Raw genomic sequence first — 17,771 nt, forward strand, 5'->3', positions numbered from 1 at the left:
AGCCCACGCGCCTAGAGCCCGTGCTCCTCAACAAGAGAAGTCACCGCAATGAGAAGCCTGGCACTGCAATGAAGAGTAGCCCCTGCTCACCACAACTAGAGAAAGCCCGCGCACAGCAGTGAAGACCCAATGCAGCCAAAAATAAATAATGAAATAAAATAAATAAATTTATTTTTTTAGAAAGGGAAAACACACACATATCTGTATTTCTACTGTTCCAAGTCCACAGCTGTTCCCTTCCTGCCCCCCTTACCTTTTTCCTGTGAAGACAATACTGGAACCTTGCAGAGCATGTGGGAAGTAAAAGTGGCCCTTGACCTCTGTGCCTCAGTTTCCTGATCCAAAAAATAAGAGTATAAATTGCTCCTTATACAGTTGTTGTACAGACCACATGGGCCAACATTTGTAAAGCACTTAGAATGTGTTTTTGTTAAATAGGATGAGTTAATTAATAGAAGACAAAGGGCACCGTTAATGCCACCATCATGGCACAAAAAGGCACAGTGGAAGTCTGTCCTTAGAGTCAGAAATCAAGAGTTTGAGCCCCGACTCTGCCCTCACTCCCCATGTAACCAGGCGTATGTGTGTGGCTTCTCGAAGCCTCAGCTCCTGCATCTATAGAATGGTTATGAAATCTGGAGGTTGTGATGCTGCGGTGCGGGCTGGGGGTAATAGATATAAGTGGGCTCCGTGAGCGCAGAGACCTGCACACCGCTGCAACCCAGCCCCACCCTCATCCATTTTCTGTTTTCTTGCTCAGTATTGTTAGGTAAACATTGCTCTGTGCTGCTACCAGTCTCTGTGTTTATCATTTTTAATGGCTGTGTAATATTCCATCCAACAGAGGTGTCATGATGCACTCTGTCATCTCTAGTGTGGGATGTTTAGGCAGCTTCCAGCATTTTGGTGTTATTGGTAACCCTGCAGTGAACAGCTCTGTGCCCAGAGCACTTCTTCTCTGATAGATGATTTCCCCAGCCACCCTCAGGGATAGTCACTGAGGCTGCTTTGCTGGGGGGCTAGGGAATGGGCCAGGAGCAGTGGCTGGGAGAGTTAGGTCCCTTCAAAAGCGGCCTGATACCCTACCCCAGGAGCAGCAGCATGGGTAGTGGGGCAGCAAGACACTCCGTGACAGTGCTGAGCAAGATGGGAGAACAGAAGGCCACCATGGGAAGGGTAGTGGGTGCTGTGGAGAGTCGGGGCTAGGAGTCTGAGGACCTAAGTTCTGGGTTTTGCCTTTGCCACTCTCTATGTGACCTTGAGCAAATCCCTTCTCCTCTCTGGACCTCAGTTTTATCTGGGTACTGTGGCCAGGGACTGGGCAAGTATTGGTCCGGGGCTGTACTATTCAATGTGGTAGCCACTAGCCACATGTGGCTATTTTGATTTAAATATAAATGAATAAAAGAAAAGAAAAAAATCAGATTCTTAGTGTCACTATCCACATTCCAGTATCCGTGTGTGGCTAGTGGCTACCGTATCGGGCAGCACAGGTATTGAACACATTCATCATTGCAGAAAGCGCTATTCGACTGTGCTGGTCTAGAGACATTTCTAGAGATCCAATCAGCCCAGTGTTCTGTGATTCAAGATCTCTGTCATCATGCCTTTTTCTGGAGCCGGGAAGAAAGCCAGCATCCTTTATTTATTTATTTATTTATTTTTGCGGTACGCGGGCCTCTCACTGTTGTGGCCTCTCCCGTTGCGGAGCACAGGCTCCGGATGTGCAGGCTTAGCGGCCATGGCTCATGGGCCCAGCTGCTCCCTCCCGGACCGGGGCACGAACTCGTGTCCCCTGCAACGGCAGGCGGACTCTCAACCACTGCGCCACCAGGGAAGCCCTGCCAGCATCCTTTAGATCAGAGGATTCATTAAGGGCCTAAAGAGGTTTAGTGACTTTCCAAAGCCCAGGACCTCTGGCAGTGTCCTGAGTCTGAAATATCCTCACCCTCTGTCTCTCCCCAAAGGTCCCAGCTTGGTCTCAGAGAGAAGCTGGGGAAGAGTGTGGGCCCCTCGAGGAGTGGCCCCCCAGCCAGGGACAGTGCCCAAGGGAGGCTGGTGTGAAGCCAGAGTAGTTGGTTTCCTGGTTCCTCAAACAGGAAGGCACTTGGAAGGCCTGCAGTGCTCTCTGCCTATGCCTGGAACACCACCATTCATGCCCTTGGGTTAAGCATTGTCCTCTCTAGGATTCTTTTGGAAGTCCAGACCAGATATCAAAGGAGGCAGCTGCCTCACTCAGCTTTGTCCTATTCTGGTTGCCTCAGGCTCTAGGCCTGGTTCTGGGCGGGCACTGGGAGAGGAACTGTGAGAAATGAGTCCACAGCACTGAGGGTGAAGCGCCGCCCCCCACCCCGCCCCGCCCTCTCCCCACACCAGGCACATACCCTCTGGCAACAGCACATGGATTCCAGCCATGCCTGCCCCCAGCCCTCCCTTCTCTTCAGAGGGAAGGCCTTCTACAGATGCTCTCCTACAGCCTGGAGGTACTCCAGGGGAAGGGGGCAGGAAATAGGGGAAATGAGATACAAGATGTGAGGAAGTGAAGATAAACTTGGCTGACTTTGGTCTCACCTTTGTCAAGGTGTGGCCACCATCTGCCTTACGCCCTGTGCCCCTCTGTCTTCCATGTGAACTGTACCGCTCACTCTTGCTTCTCCTTTTTCTAGGGACTCCACAGCCATGTCCTGGCTGCCTTGAGTCTGCCTCCTGCCAGCGTTCCAGGGCTCTGGCCCTGTCCAGCCCCTGCACCCGCTCCCACACCTATTCCTCACCTCAGCCTGCGCCGAAGGGACTCCTCAAGCTTCAGGACTCAGCAGGCACAATAGCAGTCACGGTAGGTGGCATACCCACCCTGCCTACTCCCTAGCTCCTGGGGATGTCTGAGCCTTCTTGGTCTCTGGAACAGGAAGGATACATTTCTGAACACTGTATCTGTCAGGATCCCTTTGGTTGCAAGTAGCAAAAAATCTTATTTCAGTAAAATGAAATTATCAGCTGTTGTGACTGAAGTGTCTAGGGGTAGGTTGGGCTTCAGGCAGGGCTTGATCCGGTGGTTTCAACAATGTGAACAGGATCTGTTTTCTGTCTGTATTTCTCTGCTTCTCTTTTTTGGTGATGGCTCCACTCCTAGTGGCTTTTCACATGATGTGATCATAAGACATCTGCCAGCAGCTTCTGGGGCAACATGCTACCAGGTTGAAATCTGGGGTCTGGGCTAGAGACAAAATCTGCTTTCCTGATAGAACAAATAAAAGTCCTGGAGTTGATCTCTTGAGCCCTATTGGCAGGATTAAGATCATCCTGCTCCTTTAATTGGGTCCGCAGGGCTTGGAAACATGGATGGGCTGGGGATAAGGGTCTGTCCTTCCCCAACCATGTGACCAGGAATGAGGGGGAGAGTGTTTCCCAAAGGAAGCTCGGGGTCCTGCTGGCAGGAAGAGATGCCTCCAACTGGGGGAGGCAAATAACAAATGATTATTATAGATGAGTCTGCCCTATCCTTTTTTTTAAGGCCCAGTTTAGGTCTCTCCTTCTCTAGGAAACCTTTGCTTACTGCTCCAGCCAATGGTTATTTCCTTTAGTTCATCCGCCAGCTCCACCCTTTTTACAGATGGAAAGCCTGAGGCTCAGTGTGTATTTCCTTATGAATACTCTATTGGTTACTGCATTAGTGCCAAAGTGTGTTGCTCTCTTTGCCTTGGCTGCTAGGAAGCTCATAGCTGGTTCGTGGCCCATTTCTGATAAGTGCTCAGGATGCTGTGGCATGCAGTTGTTCAGTAGTCTTGCCATTGGCTTCATCTTCTTCTCTCTCATGTTTTTCCCTTGTTCTGATTTCTTCTCTTATGTTTCAGTTTGTGCTGTTCTTAGCAGCCTCAAACTCTTTTAGAAGGAGGTGGGGTATAAATAACCAAGAGTGGCCATAAATGAAGCATTCAGCGCTAACTGCAGCCAAATGCTAGGCCTTTTCCTTTCTAGAGGCAGCTGGGGTGGAGGTCTCCCCAGGCCCAAGGCCAAGACTGTCCTCAGGGCGGCACCAAAGCCTGACCATGGTAGCCCCAGTACAATGCCCACCTTGCCCTCCTTGGGTTAAAAATGGCATTGTTCTGTTTCCCACTCTCTTCCCTTCCCATTCCTCATCTTATCAGAAGCTAATGAAAGAGGCTGGGAAACCCAATCCTCTGGTAATTAAATTTACTTAAAGGGTATTCAAGTGGAGTAATGAGAAGTTTAATGCAGTGATTAGATTTTTCTTTAATTAATTAAAATTATAACCATGTGTCTTTCCAGCAAACCAACTTGACCCTCTGCTTGAGAATAGCAGACAGAGTAGTAGTGGAGGGTTTGGCTGGGTGAGTGGGGCTGCTGAGGGGCGGGCGCGGCCTTCTGCCCAGCTCCGATGCCCACTCAGGCCAGTCTCCGATTCAGCTCCCATTTCTGAGCCCTGTGAGTGCCAGACCTGGGCTAGACCTGAGTCACCCAGGGCTGAGGGATCCAGCAGTCCCCGCACCCAGCTGAAAACTGATTCAGGACGGAGGTTTCAGAGGAGGGTCAGCAACAGTCACTTAAAGCAAGGAGCACAGAGGATTTCAGGCACTGTGATAGGAGGAGGTATTTGGGTGGCATATCTCACTGCCATGTACCAGCTAACACCTTCGCCTTCATGTTCAGCCAGACCTGGGTTTACCTCTGTTGGCACTGGATCATCTGGGCTAATGGAGTGGGGACAGTGGGGTGGCTAATAGAAAAATCTGAGCTAACTCACAAACCACTTCTCCTTGGCTTAGGAATGTATTCATGCCAGAAGGCTGACTGTCCTGCTGTGTTTCTGAAGGCCAGTTAAGGATGCAAGGAAGCACTTCCTGCCTTGAGCCCCTTCTGTAGGAGTCAGGTGGTGGCTGGGGCATAGTGAGTATGGGAATCCCAGCATAGCTTCCTGGAGTGGAGCAGAGGACAGGCCTTGCCTGAGTAGAGGGTGGGCATAGTGGAGACTCAGAAGACAGGCCCCAGCACCCCAGGGATAGGATATGTTGTTTTCAAAGCTGTGGGTAAGGCTGGGAGAAGTCCTGAGCCCTTCATGGTAGGGAGCAGAAAACTTCCTACATTGAACCCTGACCCCAGTCCCACACTGAGCCTTGATCCTGGACAGACTGAACTTTGATCCCAGCCCTACACTGAGCCCTGATCTTGAACAAACTGAATCTTGATCCTGGTCCCACGCTGAGCTCTGACCCCAGCCCCACAATGAGCCCAGCATTGTCATGGATACTCAGTAGAGCAACAGGTGCCAGGTGGGAGGGGTGAATGGTCGTGTTTGTTCATTCCCACTGCTAGCTCTGCTGCCTGTGGGCAGGACTCCTGTGCCAGACCCCACACTCTGCAATGGATAAGATGAATCAGATGTGGTTCCTGCCCACAGGGCTGGTGGGGGAGGTGACAAGCAAGCAGTCAATGACAGCCGAGTGATCAGAGTCGAAGTGGGCCTCACTTGGAGTGTTCCTCTGGCAGCAGGTGGGAGGGGGAGGTGCTGGAGATGGGCCAGTGGGGAAGCAGCTAAGATAGGGTCCCTGTGAGCGATGAGGAGGATGGCACCCATGGGGGTCTCGGGGGTGCCTAGGGTGAGTGATTCTCCCTGCCTCCAAGAACTGGCTGTGACTCCCCCAGGGCGTGCTCAGCTCCTGGTGAACCAAAGGCCTCACCTCTGGGGCAGGTTGGTGGTGTGCTGGGCACTGGGCTGGTAATATTACTTACAAGGAAAGCATTTTTATCCATTTCACAGAAGAGGAAATGGAGACGTGCAGGGACTTGCCTAATGACACTCAGCCTGAAGTAGCCCAGTGGGGCATGGTCCCAGGTCTTACTCGCCTCCAGGCCTGCACACCACTGTTCCCGGGAGTGAACTTGCCCTAGGAGGCAGGGAGGGGCTCCTCTTCTTCCAACTTCTCCACCCCGAACTGAGTGAATAAGACTGGGCACGGGCGGGGGCTGGTGGGCCTGGGAGTAGGGGGTGTGAGGAGGGCCTTGGCTGGGTAGGGGACTAGCCCCAGGAAGGAGGGTCTTCTCCTTCCTCCATCCCTACTCCTCCCCTCTCTGAATCCCACCCCTCTGGATTTCTGCACCTCTCCCTGCCCCTCCGGTCCCCTCCTTCCATGGCTCAACCCCTTCTGAATAACCAGGCCGGGAGAAGCCACCCGACCAGTCACCTACCACTCGCATGGGGAAACTGAGGCCCTGGGAGGGGCAGGGACCTGCTCAAGATCGTGGGGCTCTGCCTCTCGTGTCTCTTTAAGGTGCAGAGTGTGAAATGACATTACCCGGAGTTTATACTTTAAACACAAGGATAATATGTGAATACTTTTGCTGGGCTGGGAGGCCCTGTGGCTCATCTGCCCCCCACAAGTTCACATCACATGGGCAGATGCCCCGCGAGCCACCTTGGCCTCCTTGGGCGCGGCGCCCCCTCCAGACGTGGCCATCCCCCCTCCTGGGTCCCAGGTGCTGCAAATCACTGTCTCACTGAATTCTCTCAGCAGTCTAGGAAGGTGCATGTCTTTCCACAGGTGAGGGCGCCGAGGTGGGGAGCTAGGCCACTGTCCTGCAGCTAACTGCAAAGGTGGATTTGCCTGCCAGGTTCTGATCGTAGGCAATCCACCCGCTCCAGAGTGCCCCCTCCTTGCCTGCGGGCAGCTGCCCCTTCCAAGGGCCCCCAGCACCCCTACCCCCGCATCCACTGCTGCTTCCCTACTTGTCCTGTGCTCCATCCAAAACCAGTGACTCTTCCCCAACGCTCCGCACACTTGTCTACCCCCAGGCCCTTGTTCCAGCTGTTCCAGCCCCCTGGAGTTCCCTTCCCCAGCTCCATCTGCCCAGATCCCCTTCATCTTTTTAGGCTAGGCCCAGATGCCACTTCCTTCATGGAGACCCCTGTCTGCTTCATCCCAATCAGAAGCCAGGCCCCCGCTCCTGCGAACACCATCCGACGGCTCTTGGCCTGTCCATCTCTTAGACTCCTGGCCTCCATGTGTCTGAGTTTACAGCACGTGGAGGGCAGAGTAGTCTCCTGGCCCCCGGCTTCCCTGGCCCGTTACCCCCAGGGCCTGACACACAGTAGGTGTGCGGGGAGTAGCTTGGGTCCCCGCCTCGGGTGGGGCTGCAGCTCCACAAACCGTCCCTTTCCTCAGCAGTCCTGGGTCCGCTGGCCCCCAACTGCGCTGGTACCAGCCCCCATCCTCACCGCCGCCCCAGCTCCCTGAGGAGACCAGCTGCTTCCTTTAACCCTGTCTGGGTGGCATTGGGGGCTGGCTTCTGGGCCCAGCAGACCTCCCTGTGCATGCTTGACCTGCCCAGGTTCTGGGGGCAAGAACAAGACAAACCTCAACCTTGAGACTCCCAGGCAAGTCTTGAAGCCTGGCAGGTATAGGTACTTTGTGGTGAGCGCTGTTGGGGGGCTGCACGGGTGCCCTGCCTGGCACCACTCACTGGCTCTGCTGATTGTTGGCTGTGTGACTTTGAGCATGTTGGATAACCCCTCTCTGCCTCAGTTTCCTCATCTGTTAAATGAGGTGATGACAGACCTTCCTAGGGTTGCTATGAGGATTGAAGGAATCAGTACAATGTAAAGCATACAGCACAGCCCCGACACAGACTCATGTGTCCTCCCTGGTTGTTGGCTGTCACCGTTGCTGGGAGTGAGAGAGAAGGCAGAGTATGGGGGAGTGTTCAGGGAGAGTTTCCAGAAGGTGGCGACACATGAGGAACGACTTGAAAGATAAGGCACAGAAGGCAGGAAAGGACGTTGCGGGAAGGTAGAACCGCAGGGACAGAGGCCCAGAGGCAGTCTGGGGGACTAAAAGGGAGCTGAGCTTGTCTATCTAGACTTAGGCAAAGAATGGGACAAGGGGAGACCTAGGCTGGTGGCACACAAAGGCTGTGTCCTGAGGGACCTTAGGGGCCACCCCGAGGAGTTTGGACTGAGGGGCCATGGATGGAGTATTTTTCTTCTTTTTTCCTTTCCTTTTTTTTTTTTTAACCACAAAAGCAATGTTTGCTCATGCAAAAATTGAAACAGTATAGAAGTGTGTCCTATTAAGGGAAGTTCCCTCTTTGCCCTTAAATCTCATTTTGCCGAGGTCCCACTATTGTTGGTCTGGTATGCCTCCTTCCAGAAGTTTTTCTGTGCTTTTATAAACATACTTATTGTATATTATCTAAAAAAAAGAAATGGAATTGTATTATGCACATTACTCCACGACTTCCATTTTTCATTTACCAGTGTGTTGTGGGCATCTGTCAGTGTCACTGCATACAGATCTCCCATGTTCTTTTTAATTGTTGCCTTATACTCCATTGTTTGGACATAACGTAATTTATGTAACTAGTCCTGGGTTGATGGATATTTAGGTGGTCTTCAATTTTTCACTCTTGCAAATAATGCTTCAGTGAACATCCTTGTATATATACTTTGGCTGACACGTGTAAGCCTTTCTATAGGATAGACTCCTAGATGTGGTATTGCCAGGGCAAAGGGTATGCTTATTAAATTTTGATAGCTACTGTCACATTGCTCTTCCAAAAGGTTGGGCCACGCTTGGTATCTGCAGGTAGCCATTTCCCCAGTCATCCTTGCACTGAACGTTATCAAGCTTTTTAATTTTTGCCCATCCAGGAGAACATCTCACTGTGGTTTCAACACTCACTTCCCTTCTCCCCAGTGAGGCTGAGCATCTTTTCATGTCGTTATTGGCCATTTGTATTTTCTTCTCGGTAAATTAACTATTCACATCCTTTGCTTATTTTTCTTTTCTTTTTGCCTTTTTCTTATTGGTAAAAGGGAGCTTTTAGTATATTAGGAATTTTAAAATGTTCGTCTGTTATATGTGTTGGAAATATTTCCCTTAGTCTGCTGTTTGTCTTTTTAACTTTGTTTATGGTATCTTTGGCCATATAGAAGCTTTATATCTTTATTCTGTCAAATCTGTCAGACTTCTCCTTAGGGCTTCTGAGTTTCACGTCTTGCTTGGCCAGGCTTCCTGGAATGCTTTTAAGCAGAGCGGGGGTGAGGTCAAATTTGTGACCGGGAAAGGTCATTCTGGTTGCCACTGTGTGGAGGGTGGGTGGAGCGAGGACTGCAAGCCAGCTGGGGTGGGGGTGAGGGAGAACCGGGAGAAGATGAGTTTGAGAAATACTCAGGAATTGGCTGACTATGGTGAGAAGATGTGAGGGTGAGTGAGGGAAAGAAAGGACTCGAGAGTGATGTCTGGGTGTTTGGCTGGGGACTGCATGGCTGATGCCACCACCAGCCTGAGTTAGGGGCAGGACCAGGGAGGGAAATGCATGCCTGTGCATGTGAGTGCTCATCCAGGCAGGGACATGTGGATATATGAGTACATACATGCATATACATGTCCATGCCCATGTCCATGCTTGGAAGTTCTAGAGACTAGCACATTTGTGCTGTGGCTCCATGGCAGGGAGGAGGGGTGTCTACTTTTTGTGGAATTCCTGTTCTCTACCAATTACTGTACAAGGCAACACACACACACACACGCACACACGCACACACACTCACACATGCTCTGTAATCTCTACTACCATATAAAGTATGTTTTACAGATAAGGAAGCAGACTCAGTGTAAGTAACTTGCTCAAGGTCACAGAGCTGGTGACTGTCAGAAACGGGATTTTGGGGACAACTTAGATCTAACCACCCACAGACAGAATTCCTGCCAATGGCATTGAGGGGCCTTTCATCCATTTCTAGCCTGACCAACCCAGTTTCATCAGGGACTCTTAGGATGAGTGCTGGAGCCTGACTGCCTGGGTTTGAAACTCAGCCCCATTCCTTATAAAGCAAGCTACTCCCCCTCTCTGTGCCTTGGTTTCCCCATCCTGAAAATGCAGACAGTGACAGTACCACCTCCTAGGGTGCTGGTGGGCATTGAACATGTTTGTGCATGGGAAGTGCTTAGCCCAGTGACAGCGGAGCTCTCGGGATGCCGTCTATGGTGACTGCGACGAGATGGTGATGTCTGTGCCCCTTTACCCTCTCCCATCCCTCTCCATCCTCCCTCCACCTGCCACCTCTCTCCTGTGCCAGCTCTTCCTCAGCTCCCCACAGGAACTTCTTTCAATATTTGCCTTTGAAACTTCGTCCTCTATTTTCATCCCCCAAACCCTTAGCAGACAGTGAATTAAAGCCCAGTCAGTCAGCAAAAACCGTTCGGGGGAAAACGATTCATGTCGTGCTCACGGAATCCTCCCCCAAGCAGTTCTAGTCAGGCATTCTCCACGAGCCAATGCGTTCATCCCAACATTGCCCAGGCCTCTGGATACCAGACCATAAGGTCCAAATCTAAAACCCCTTCCTCCCTGAGTGGGGATCCTCAAGTTTACGTTCGAGCCAGGGGTCTGAGCTGACCCCAGCCCAGTCAAATCTCCACTCTAGCCACAAGCCATTGCTGGATCCTTGACCCCAAGATGAGTAATTCTCAGCATCATTTGTCAGGAAACTTGCCCGTAGGAAACAAAAGCAGAAAGCACAGCAAATTCTGGGCACGGTTCCTTACCACTAGCATATCTAAGCAAATCCTGTGGTCATGAGGGTAGGTGCAAGGTGTCCAAACTGGGTTAAAATCTCAGGTCTGCACCCAATTTAGATTTTCTCCTATGCCAAAAAACTCACTGAAATCACCAAACTTATCATTATGGATTTCTCATCATCAAAATAAACCCCCAAGTAAATAAATCCCCAAATATGGACTTCCCTGGTGGCACAGTGGTTAAGAATCCGCCTGCCAATGCAGGGGACACGGGTTCGATCCCTGGTCCGGGAAGATTCCCACATGCCGCGGAGCAACTAAGCCCGTGCGCCACAACTACTGAGCCTGTGCCCTAGAGCCCGTGTGCCAGCCCGCGTGCCACAACTACTGAAGCCCGTGCACCTAGAGTCCGTGGTCCGCAACAAGAGAAGCCACTGCTATGAGAAGCCTGTGCACCACAACAAAGAGTAGCTCCCGCTCGCCGCAACTAGAGAGAAAAGCCCACGTGCAGCAATGAAGACCCAATGCAGCCAAAAAATAAATAAATAAATAAAATTTAAAGAAATAAATAAACCCCCAAGTAAATAAACCCTCGTGGTAAAGAATGGAGCAGTTACTGCCTGTTTCTTTGGGGGATTTTGTTTTCAGTTGAACTGTATCAGTCACACCCTTTTATTCTTAGCCAAAAGGATGGCAAAACTCGCTTCAGTCCTTTTGAAGGAACAGCCACACCCAACTGCAGGCCCCCCACCCCCAAAGCCTCTGAGAGAGGATTCCTTATGACTGCTCTTTTAGAAGCCCCTGTCCCCAGGTCCCTGGGTTCCACCAAGTCCACCTTTGCCCCAGGGGCTTCTACACTTTAAACAACCCCACCCCTGCCTCTGATCCAAGTCCCCACCCCAGCACACCCCAGTACCACTGCAGGGTGCCATGCAAGGCCACAGTTTCCAGCTACCCTGGCCCCATTTCAAAACCACAGGCCTTTGGATACACGTAGACAAGTATTGACACCGGCATCCAGCGCTCATTCTCAAGAAGTCTTTTTAATGGCCTCGAAGAAGCCGTATTGTACCAGTCTGGAGGGGGTGTGTGGCAGGAGACAGTGTATTTTACCCTAGCCAAATATTACTTCTTGGAAAAGGCAAGAAGTCACAGGGGCTTTATATAAACTAAGGGCTTTCCCCCTCAGATCGTCTACCAGTGCCCCGCTCTTATTTTGAGGGGAGGCCTCTTCTCCCTATTCCCTGTGTTGTCCCACAGGAGCATACAACATTCAAGGTGATAATTGCTAAAGTGTCAGTAAGTTCAAAATATAAACCTACAATTAAGCTTGCAGTGCATTGTCATTTGCGGCTCCAAGGCCCTGTTGGAGTTTCCTTGCCCCTCCCCGACCCCAAACTGTCCATCCAGGACAGACCAGTTTGGGGTCCAAGCGCCTTTCTGAGAGCTGGTCCCAAACCTGAGTTAGGGATAAAGCTCTCAAGACACTCCAGCCTTTGTTCTAAAGTCAAGTTCAAGCCTTTGAATGTAGGCCAAGTTCTCAGCTGTCATGGAGATGCTCCCAGCTGCCTCGGCTCACACCTCCCTTCCCCAGATGGGGATTGTCCTGCTAGTGGATCCTGCCAAAGGGCCTGGAACTGCCCCCTTTCCCTTGCGAATGGCGACCCTTTCAACTTGGTGATTGAGATATTCCATCCCCCACTGAAATCCTAGTCATTTAGGGGCTCCCAAATGGAGCCCCTAAATGACTAGTGTTTTTGTCTGGTGACAATTCTGTCACCCAGAAAGTCATCCAAACATGTTCTCAAACCATATGCCCCCATGTGGCCAGTGGGGATGTAGGTAGCATAGTGATGTGCTGCACGAACAAGCTCTCTGAACTCTCAGTGATTTAATGCGACAAGGCTCCTTTCTCCTTTCTTCTTTCTTCCTTTACCATATGAATTCACTTTACATGTTCGTTGTGGGAAGTGGGGAGGGTGGCAGCCTCTGGTCCATTTAGTCACGCGGGGACCCAGGCTGACAGAAGCGCCACCATTTGGTAGCTGCCCCATCTGGAACTTGTGGCCTTCTTCAGCCACTGTGGCAAAGAAGAGAAGATGGTAGAGGCACACACTGGCTCCTAAATGCATTGGCCCAGCAGTGACACACATCAGTTTTGTTCACAGCCCACTGGCCAGAACTTCTCATATGGCCTCAACTACCTGTAAAGGAGCTGAGGAAGTGTGGGGACATTCTGTGGCGGGGGAGGGCATGGAGAAAATCTGCCCAGACATTCAGTGAGCAGTAAAGTTATCTGTAGCAGGGGTTTTATGGGGTGTTCTCAGAGCAAGGGTTTCAGAATTGCCAAGGCCATGACTTCCTGTTCATTCTCTCCACCTGGGGAGGCCCAGGGGTTTGTGGGAGGGACTGATGGGAAAAGCTTTGAGGAAGAGTCCCTGCAAATGAATCAGCCCCATGGCAGGCCCAGGCTCTCTACCATCAGGCTCCAGTTTTGACTCAGACTCACCCCTCTTATCCCCATTGGACACCAACATAAAATGAATTTTTTAGGAGGAGAAGCAGGATTGAGAGTGAGAATGAGTTCAGCTTTGGAGGGAGAAAATCCAAGAGGCGGCATCTAGAAGCCACTCTGTCTTAGTCTGTTCAGGCTACTATAACAAAATACCAGAGACTGAGTGGCTTATAAACAACAGTAGTTTAATTCTTACAGTCTGGAGGCTGGAAATCCAAGATCAAGTCGCTGGCAGATTCAGCGTCTGGTGAGGGCCTGCTTCCTGGTTCACAGATGCCATCTTCTCGCTGTGAGCTCACATGGCACAAGGGGTGACAGGGCTCTCCAGGGTCTCTTTTATAAGGGCACTAATCCCGTTCATGAGGGCTGCACTCTCATGACCTAATCACCTCCCCAAAGCTGCACCTCCAAATGCCATCACATTGGAGATCAGGTTTCAACATATGAATTTTGGGGGGACACAAACATTCAGTCCATGGCATGCTGGATTGAAGTTGTTGCCTTTCTTCCACGTTTTCATTCCTTTAGCAAATGTGGCTGCTATGGGCCAGGTAACGTATTGATTATGACTCCAGACTCTGACTCCAGAACACCTGGGATTGAAGCTGGGCTCAGTCCCTTATTAGCTACCGGTTAATTACTTCTCTCTGCCTTTGTTTTCTCCTCTTTAAAAAGGGGATAGCATCTGTCTCTCTTAGGGTGGTTATGAGGATTAAATGAGTTAATATTTGTAAAACACTCAAAACAGCACTGGGCACATGATAAGGACTCTATAAATGCTCAATATCATCATCATCATCATCATCATCATCATCATTATCCAGTACCAGATACTCTTCTAGATATTGGGGGAGTAGATGCCAAGATCCCTGCTCTCACATATGATGGGAGAAATGGAAAATAAACAGAAATAATTAAATCAATGGTACTTTCAAATAGTGATGGTACTAAAATAATAAACCAGGCACATAAAAAAATCACTCATCATCATTAGTCATTAGGGAAGTGCAAATTAAAACCCCAATGAGATACCACTGAGTATCTCTTACAATGACTCTTGCAAAATTGACAACAGTAAGTGCTGGTGAGGATACAGAGCAACTGAAACTCTTATATGTTGCTGGTAGGAATGCAAAATGGTACAGCCACTTTGGAAAACTGTCTAGCAGTTCCTTATAAAGTTAAAAATATGCTTACCATATAACCCAGCAATCCTACTGCTAGGTATTTACCCAAGAGAAACATAAACTTATGTTCATGCAAAAACCTGTATGCAAATATTTATAGTGGCTTTATTCATAATCACCAAAAACTGGAAAAAAATCCCAATGTCCTTCAGCTGGTGAATGGATAAACAATCGAACACTACTCAGCAATTAAAAAAAAAAAGAATGAAATTCTGGTACAAGAAACAACACAGGTAAATCTCAAATGCATTATTTGATAAAGGAACAAAGCTAGACTCAAAAGGCTACATATAGATGATTCCATTTGTATGACATTCTGGAAAAGACAAAACTATAGAGGCAGAAAACAGATCAGTGGTTGTGAGAGGTAGGGAGTGGGGGAAGTTGACTACAAAGGGACAGCTCATGGAGATTTTTGGATCTGGGGGTTAATAGAATTGTTCTGTATCTTAATTGCAGTAGTGGTTACAGGCAGTATGCAGCTATCAAAGCTTAGAACTGTGCACTAAAAAGGGTAAAGTTTGATCCACTTTTATTGAGAAATAATTGACATACATCACTGTATATATTTAAGGCGTACAGCATGATGGCTTGATTTACATATATTGTGAAATGATTACCACCTAATATCCATCATCTCATATAGATACAACAGAAAGAAAAGGAGGAAGAAAAGAGATAAAGTTTTTTCTCCTTGTAATAAGAACTCTTAGGATCTACTCTCTTAATAACTTTCCTATATAACAGACAGTGGTGTTAACTATAGTCATCATGTTGTACTCTATGTCCCTAGAGCTTATTTATCTTGTAACTGGAAGTTTTGATCACCTTCCTCCAATTCCTCCTCCCCCAACCCTCTGCCTCTGGTAACCATAAGTCTGATCTCTTTTCCTATGAGTTTGTTTTTTTATTTTTATTTTTTTAGATTCCACATACAGTATTTGTCTGACTTATTTCACTTAGCATAATGCCTCCAAGGTCCATCCATGTTGTCACAAATGGTAGGATTTCCTTATTTTTTATGGCTGAATAATATTTTGTTACATAGATATATATCTCACATCTTCTTTATCCGTTCATCCATTGATGGACACTTTGATTGTTTCCATATCTTGGCCATTGTAAATAATGCTTCAGTGAACACAGGAGTACATATATCTTTTTGAGTTAGTGTTTTCATTTCCTTTGGATATATACCCAGAAGTGGAATTGCTGAATCATATGGTAGTTCTATTTTTAATTTTTTGAGGACCCTCCATACTGTTTTCCATAGTGGCTGCACCAATTTACATTCCCACCAACAGTGCACAAGGATTCCCTTTTCTTCACATCCTCACTAGTATTTGTTATCTGAAAAGGGTAAATTTTACTGCAAGTAAATTATACCTCAATTAACCTGACTGGAAATAAAGCTCACTGTGGGATTGTTGAGACAGGGAAAACCAAATGAGAAATCAGTCAATCAGGGTAGTTTGACATGGGTAAGGAGGGGCTCCTGCACATGGTGGTCAGGGAAGGCTTTCTGAGGAGGTGTCTTGAGCTGAACCTGGATGAGGAGGAGCCAGGCCTGTGTGGATCTGGAGGGAGGCAGAGAGAACAGCAGGGAGGCCCTTGTGGCTGGAGATGAGGGAGGAGAGGGGAGGGTGGGAGACAGGTCAGGGGCCTCCACTCTCCTCTGGGCATGATGGGAGCTACTGGGGGGCATAGATAGAGGGTGATTGAAACACTGGTGTGAGTGAGATGGCCCAGGGAGGAGAAGGGAGGGGAGGATGGGAAAAGCAGCTTGTGACCATGTGTAAGGAGGAGTGATGAAGGGGTGCAATGAAAATGAGGAGAGTATGTGTCAGGAGCCTCCTACAGGAGGGAGTGGTCAGCCAGCCAGAGACCCAGCAGTCTGGGTCAGGTGGGGGTCCTTGCTGAGGGTATTGTGGGCAGTGGTGGGACAGAAGCCAGACATCCTGGGTTGAGGGTGCTGGGGGTGAGGACATGTGAATGAAGCTTCCAGGAGGCAGGGGACAGACTTCGTGGGTAGCAAAGGGAACCTCAGAGAGAGCGAGGTAGAGCTGCCTCTGGTGTGTGTGGTGTGTGGTGTGTGGTGTGTGTGTGTATGTGTGTGTGTGTGTGTGTTTTGAACAAGACTTGCAAAGATGGGCCGAACCTCAGAGAGAGCGAGGTAGAGCTGCCTCTGGTGTGTGTGGTGTGTGGTGTGTGTGTGTGTGTGTGTATGTGTGTGTGTGTGTGTTTTGAGCAAGACTTGCCAAGATGGGCCTGACCTATTGAAGACAGTGTGAGATGGTGAGAAGGGAGGGGTTCGAACAGGCCCTTGGACACCAGGCCTGGGAGGGCAGTCCAGGGGGCTGGGAGACGGTAGGGAGGCCGCTGCCCCAAGGCCCATCCCTGAGGTGGGAGGCAGCGCTGGGCTGGTCTAGAGGGTCAGGATCTGCCTTGGGGGACCCATGCTGAGGCGGGCCCACCCCGGGTAGCAGAGGCCTCATCTTTGTCCGCACTAACCTTCCTGCTCTTCCCACAGTGCATGCTGGGACCGAGACGGACAGGCTGCTTCTCCTCCGGCCGCTCCTCGGGCCCCCAGAGAACCATCTGTTTGCCTCCTGGTGCCGTCTAACCCAGGTAGGGGGAGATCAAGGGGGGCTCTCCCTGCCTCATGCCCCTGCACTGGGTGGGAGGGCTCTAAGTGTAAGGACCCCTGCCCCGGCTGAATGGGCCAGTGTCAGGGCAATGGGGAGGGGCACAGCATGGGGTTTGAAGTCCCCAGTCACTGCAGGGCCTCCTGGGGAGGAGTTCCCAGACCTCCAGGAAGTGGGCCACTCCAACAGGAAGCCATCCTCACCAGGCCGCGTCCCTGGGACACTGAGAGGCCCCCCGTTTGGCTCTCACATGTTCGCTGTCTGCGGTTTGTTAAGGATCCTTCGTGGTACACACCCGCCAATTTCTTTGGCAGTGGGAGGTTTTGCATCTGAGGTTTCTCATCCATTTGCTGTCACTGGATTTTCCCTGCCAGAGCCGCTGTACTCACTCCCCTGATGTTTGTGATTCCGTGAGTGGTGGCTCTTACTCCAAAAGGTCCCTGCTCTCTACAGGACACCCTCAGGGCAGAGGTGCTCTTTCTGGCACCAAGAACAGCCCTGCTCACTTTTAATCCCCTCGGTCTTTGGGCCTGAGAGAGGACATTTCTCTGCTGCTCCTGGGAGCCCCAGGTTGAGGGAGGCTTTCTGCTTGGGGCCAAGTTCCCCAAGGGCTGGGATGCGGTGGGAGCTAGGCTTGCCAGGAAAAATATAAGGTGTCCAGTTAAATCTGAACTTCAGAAAGACAACAAATCATTTTTTTAGCATAAGTATGTCCCCAGTATTGTATGGGACATACGATTCTATTTATTAAATCTGGCAATGCTAGTGGGAGCTGAAACCCCAGGCTCCCTCTTCCTCTGTTCAGTCCTCCCTGCTGGGCTCACCTTGGTCCCCTCAGATCAGCTGCATCCAGTGCCTATGGAGGGTGCCCTGGAGCCAAGGGCCACGG

At 50.1% G+C, this 17,771-nt stretch overlaps 1 protein-coding gene across 1 annotated transcript in view; it reads left to right on the plus strand.

Annotated features, from left to right (window-relative positions):
* The first annotated feature begins 2,705 nt into the window (after positions 1 to 2,705).
* The window catches only part of LINGO1 (leucine rich repeat and Ig domain containing 1), a 79,255-nt gene continuing 64,189 nt past the window's right edge, over positions 2,706 to 17,771 (plus strand). Inside the window, exons 1-2 of the mRNA XM_007110808.3 lie at positions 2,706 to 2,833; positions 16,768 to 16,865. The gene's annotated coding sequence lies outside the window, so the exon portion shown is untranslated. The remainder of the gene's footprint in view (positions 2,834 to 16,767; positions 16,866 to 17,771) is intronic.

This window comes from Physeter macrocephalus, chromosome 11, assembly GCF_002837175.3.
Source record: "Physeter macrocephalus isolate SW-GA chromosome 11, ASM283717v5, whole genome shotgun sequence".
Lineage (NCBI taxonomy): Eukaryota > Metazoa > Chordata > Mammalia > Artiodactyla > Physeteridae > Physeter > Physeter macrocephalus.